Below are 6,000 nucleotides of genomic sequence, written 5' to 3' on the forward strand. Positions count from 1 at the left end.
ACTGTTTTTCCTCCAATCTGAAAATCTCTGTACAACTAGAATGTTTAAACCATTCACATTTGAAATTATTTAGCTCGATTTATATCTACATTTTACTTTATATATCTCACATTTTTTGCTCCTCTATTCCTTTCTTTAATGCCGTAGGTATCAGTTTAAAATGCTTTTTAAGTGGCATTTTAAAATTTCACATTTATGGGGCACCCGGATGGCTCAGTTGGTTAAGCATCTGCCTTGGGCTCCGGTCATAATCCTGGGCTGGGGTCCTGGGATCAAGCACCGCATTGAGATTCCTGCTCAGTGCAGAGTCTGCTTCTTCTTCTCCCTCTGACCCTCCTTATTCATATTCTCGCTTGCTCTCTCAAATGAATAAAACATTAAAATTTCACATTTCTACCTATTACAGAGAAATACAGGCAGTGTTTTAATTGAGCACATCTCCAATTAATTCATTAGATTCACTTGTTTGAATTTTCTATGTAGGTAATGTCATGATTTTTTCTTGCTAATCCTTACTTTTTTCTTTTCTTGTTTTACTACATTTAGAACCTTCGGTATGATGTGAATAGGTATGCTGTTACTGCACATGCTTCTCTCAGTACCAAATTTGGACAAGGTGTGGTATTTCATTATATTACCACTAAATATGATTTTTGTAATAATTTTTGGAGATACACTTTATTGGATTAGAAATTACCCTTCTATTCCTAGTTTTTACCATGAATGTGTTTTCAAGTTAATCAAATGTCTTTTCATATCTATTTAGAGGATCACATAATCTCAGTTTTTCAATTAATTTGCATCACATTGATATTTTAAAATATTTAATCTCGCTTATTCCTAGATATTCTCCCATGTTCTAGATTCAATTTGCTAACACTTTGTTTAGGAATCTTGTATCAATTTTATGAGAGAGAAGAGTCTGTAATTTTCCTTTATTGTGTTTTGACACCAATGTTATGTATGGTGGCCTCATAACCTGGAAAGTCTTTTCGATTTTCTTTAGAGTTTGTGCTTACAAATGGTATTACTTCTTCCTTAAATGTTAGAAATAATTTACCATAATGCCATCAGGGCTTGGAGTTAACTTAGTGATAACGCTTTTCAGTTATAATTGAATTTTTAAAAATAGACACAGGACCATTCATATTTTCTATATGTTTTTTTAGTTGTTTTTCTCTTTCAACAGAATTTCACATTTATAAAGTTCTTCATTATATTGTCTAATTATATTTGTAACATTTCGAAGATCTGTAGTACTTTTGTTTTCTTTTTTAAAAATGGATTGAAGTGGTGGCAGCTCAGGCCAGGCTCAGCCTCCAGCTGTCTTACCACCTACACCAGCTTCTTAGCACATCTGGGCAGATGTCAGGGCAGTGAATGAAGTCAAAGTATATTGGCACCCACCGGCCCTGGAAGTTGGTTTTGCAGCAAGCCTGGCCCCAGTGGTCCAGCAGGCTGAAGTCGCTCTGGCTCATGGCTGCCTTGCACAGGGACTCTATCATCTGTTGTTGCCACACTGCTCCTTCTTTGCCCTTGTAGCCGGTCAGGCTTCACTGAGCCTGGTGTAGTGCTCTTTTTATTCTTGATATTAGTGATGGTTCTTTTTTCTTTATCATTCTTACTAGAAATTCATTTAATCAATATTTTCAAAGCACCAACTTTTGGCTTTCCTGGCTTTCTATTGTACGTGGTGTTCATCATTTCCTGTTGGCATTTTAATTCCATTTTCTTCAGGCTTGATTTGTTGTTCTTTTTCCAGCTTGAGATGAAAACTCAGATAACTTAACTTTTGGTTCCCTTCCCTTTTTAACTTTGCATTTAAAGCTATAAAATTTTCCTCTAGTTCTGCTTTAGTTGAATTCCACACATTTTGATAAACCCTACCTCAATTCTAATATTTGATTCAAAGTATTTTCCAATCTCCATTATAATTCCTTCTATGATCTATAGATTATTTAAAACATTAATTTCCAGGCAATTACAGATTCCATTTATATCTTCATTGAAAGTTAGCTTAATTGCACTGTAATCAGAGAATATCCTCCAAAATGATTTCAATCTTTTATTTGTTGAGGCTAGCTTCATGGTCAATTTTTCCAAAAGCTCCACATATACTTGAGCAGAACATGTCTTCCAACACTGTTGGGTGCGGTGTTATATGTAAATGCCAACTAGTTCAGATTTAGTTGTGCTATTCACAGTCTTCCAGCTATTAAAAACACTGAGAGTGGGTTTGTCTATTTCTTTTGATTTAATCATTGTCCTTTTTTCTTTATATAGTTTGATGCTTTGAGTAGACACTGATTTGAGCCTATTTTCTCTATTGCTGGTGATGGACTGGTTTTCTTCATTATCAAATTTCTCATAATGCTTCTTGCTGAAACAGTATCTTAATACATGTAAGCACTAAATAAATGGCAATTCTTGTTATATTTTGTTAAAATGCACTGAACCACGTCTTTAACTTCCCTTTACTAAAAAATGAAACTTAAAAAACAAACCAATCTGAGCTAGGTTATATAACTTGTTCCAGAAAACACAGTTTGGAGAGCATTTAACCTCAGGATCTTAAGACACAAAGAAATCTTGAATCACAAGAACAAATCAGATAAGGAATTATGAAGAGACAGGGTATCTTCAGGGGGTCTATAATGGTCAACAAAATGACAAACTTGACCAACTTGTCTCATAATGAGCATGAACTAATCCTTATGCCTCTAAGTGTGGTCCATGGACCAGCTGCATCAGCTACCTTCTAAGTGCTAATACAATTTTGCTTTTACTTTAAAAATTCTTATCAATGTAATACCATAAAATGAAACAGTATAAAGTGCTCATAATGCAATGAAATAGTTGCTTGTCAGCACTCCTTAATGCCCAGTGGCAGTCAATTTTAACTAATTTAACAACTTGTTTTTTTACATCTCTGTATTTTTAAGTAATACGTTCACACTAGTTATTTCTTGTTATAAATTCTAACCATTATCAAATTCCTATACTTACAGATGAGATTTAGCTCTTTTCTACACCTTTTCTACACCCTATACCTTTTTATCACATTTGTAGCTAAATCAATGCTTAAGTTATAGGCAAGTATTTTCTATATAATCAGAATATCATGATTGCATTATCTTTCCTACATTGTTTTTCCTGAAGCTATTGAGTTTTATCTCCTGATTTCCTATAAACCTATCTTTCACTGTTTTCAAATTCATCAGAACTGTCATATATCAATATTTTCCCTTTTTCCCCATTCCTTCAAGGTCATATTTAAAGATCACCTCTTCAAAAAAGCCTTCCCCGAAGAGAACGACTTCCTTATCTGAATATCCCATTACAAACATATATTTTTATTTACTCTTATATCTTCAGGAAGAGGACTTTCATATAGATTTACAAAATGCTGCTTAAATGTATACTCAACTTACAAAAATTAACTTCTGGAAAGCCAGCCAGGGTCATTCTTTCCTTAAAGTGCCAAAACAGGCCTCAGCAACTTTTGACACAACAATCTCATAAGCTATTTCATATCAGCAGCACTATACACAGTAGTGTCATGGAGGCACATTAATGGTACCGCATTTTAGTAGATACATTTAGCACATCTACGGAATTAATGGTTAAATTTAGTAAGATCTATTAACATCCCTTATATCCCAAGAAATTTTATCAGGAGTTCAAAAATTCAAACTACATCTGATTATCTCCCCTTCCCAGAGAGTCAGTTATTTCTCTCCAAATATTGCCTGACTACAATCTTTCTGTCCTACTGAGATTGGTAAAGCTGAAGAGTGATAAGAAGTTAGGTACCCGAGTCTATAGTAATGCATTTTAAAAGTATATGTCAAGGTTTAAGAGAACAGGGGTGCCTGGGTGGCTCGATAAGTTAAGCATCTGACTTCGGCACAGGTCATGATCTCAGGGTCAGGGATTGAGTGCTAGGTGGGGAGTCTGCTTGTCCTTCTCCCTCTCCCCCTCCCTCTGCTCCAGCTCTGATAAAATCTTTTAAAAAAATGACTCGGAGAACACAGTACTTAAATGATGCAAAAATGTGAGACAAAATAAGATATAATCCTTTTTTATATTTAATATAATGTCACTCAATGAGAACACTCTTGCACATTTAAAGTTATAAAGCTTATTTTTATTTGTAACTACCCAATATATTACTTAAAATTTGATTACATGAAATGAAATACATCTGTAAACACCCACTAAGCGAGAATTACAGGACATGCACAAAGACGTGAGGGTCACACAGTATTTTCACACCCGAATTCAAGATATTAAGTAGCAAGGAAATACAGTGGACTGAAAGCTGAGGAGATATACAAGAGTCAATAAAATAAATAGAGCAGAAAATTCAAGATGCACCTAGACAGACCAGTTCATAAAAGACGTAAATCATTTCCAATACGACACTGTCCGTGCATTTCTGTTGACGCAGAAGTCAATCTTAAGATGTGGTCTGTACAAATCTGCAGGTAAGACTGAGAGTTAAGTAGATTTGATTAGGGTCAGACTCCACGTCTCTTGAAAACCGAACTGAAGGATAAACTACAAAGGCATACTTCACAAGAGCTAAACTTGATGTAATTAAACCTTGATTCAGAGGCTTCAGTTTTGCATTTTCAATAGCTCTCCTGTGACATGTTATCTTTGTCTTGACTGTTCTTCACCGTGTTTTGCGAATACCTATGTCGCGGATCGATTCCTGGCTACAAATAAAAACACAGGACAAAATCTTCAAGGAAAGAGTATGAAATCCCAGGGTAGCATAACCCAAGTTCGTTTAAAGTGGACAGGACGTAAATTCGTCCAACTTTTTCCTTCTAAGGGACTACTGAGCATATTTCTTCTAGATCTTGACCACACGTAAGTGTTTAGGGCAGTGAAAGCTAGCTCGTCCTGGAGCCCACAACAGATGCCGGCTGCTCACCACGTCAGGAGCTTCCTCTTCAGGCACCGTATCAGGCAAAGCTGGAAGTCAAGTTTTCCAAGTATGGTCGGGCTGGAGTCAGAAAGACAAAAGCAAACTAAATGCTCCCTCTCTCTACTGCACACATCCTCCAACTTCGCCAAAACGGGACGGAAAGCCGGTCAGGTGGGAGCCGGAAGGAGAACACGGTCTCTGATGTGTAGAGATTCACATATTTTCAAGCTCCTGTGCGAACGGACGAGCCATCTCCGGGACGACTCGGCTACAGCATCCCCAGCGCCGATCAGCTCAACAGGTGTCCCGCACACATTTGCACGCCAGACCCCCAGACCTGGGCCGCGGGATCTCTGGGGGCCCCTCTGTCCCCGGGCCCACCGCGCCACGACATTTCTCGACGACAGCCTCCCAGCCCCCTGGGGAACTTCGGCGCCACCGCGCCGGTCCCCCGCTTCTTCAGCCAGCCACCGCCGCTCGGGACCCGCGCTGCCCCGGCGCCGCTAAAAGTAGTCCGGCCGGGCCCCGATCCCATACTTACTCGGAAGGACAAAACCCTAGGCTGCCGCCGTGTCCCTCCGCAGCCGCGACCCCCCCATGCGGAGCGCACGCCGCCGCCGCTCCCTGCACCGCCCCCTCGGGAAGCGCCGCGGACGCGTGCTCTCGCCCGTCGCGGGTGTCTTGCCGGCCGGAGCCCCGGGACCACTCTGTGGGCGGCTCTCGGTCAGCCCCGCCGCCGACCGCCCTGCTCGCGCGGCGTCCCCGGGCTTCGGCGCCGGCCCTCACAGACGCGCGCGGCGCCACGCAACCGCCGACTCGGCCAACCGCCGCTCGCGCGGGGCTCTCGCCGGGCCCCAACGTACCTCCGGCGGTTCTCAACAGAAGCTCAACGAACAGCAACCGCCGCGCGCAATAACGCTCCCGTCAGGACCTGTGGAGGTAAATCTGCCCGCGCCCGCCCCCGCCGGACTCCCGGCCAATGGCAGCGCGAACGTGTGGCGGCCCAGCCAATCAGGGGCGCCCTCGTGGAGGGGGCCGGGCGGGGGGGGGACAAGCGGCAGGGG

General features: G+C 41.2%; 1 protein-coding gene across 4 annotated transcripts in view; it reads right to left on the reverse strand.

Annotated features, from left to right (window-relative positions):
* Positions 1 to 5,886, reverse strand: part of ATF7IP2 (activating transcription factor 7 interacting protein 2) — a 65,527-nt gene extending 59,641 nt beyond the window's left edge. For 3 of the 4 annotated variants that reach the window (XM_019803180.2, XM_019803179.2, XM_019803178.2), the window contains exon 1: positions 5,478 to 5,669. The gene's annotated coding sequence lies outside the window, so the exon portion shown is untranslated. Of the gene's footprint in view, positions 1 to 5,477; positions 5,670 to 5,799 lie in introns of those variants that run through there. The other variant, XM_034670378.1, reaches the window with a different exon arrangement.
* Positions 5,887 to 6,000: the final 114 nt, after the last annotated feature.

The sequence above is a fragment of the Ailuropoda melanoleuca genome, chromosome 10 (assembly GCF_002007445.2).
Source record: "Ailuropoda melanoleuca isolate Jingjing chromosome 10, ASM200744v2, whole genome shotgun sequence".
Taxonomy (NCBI): Eukaryota; Metazoa; Chordata; class Mammalia; order Carnivora; family Ursidae; genus Ailuropoda; species Ailuropoda melanoleuca.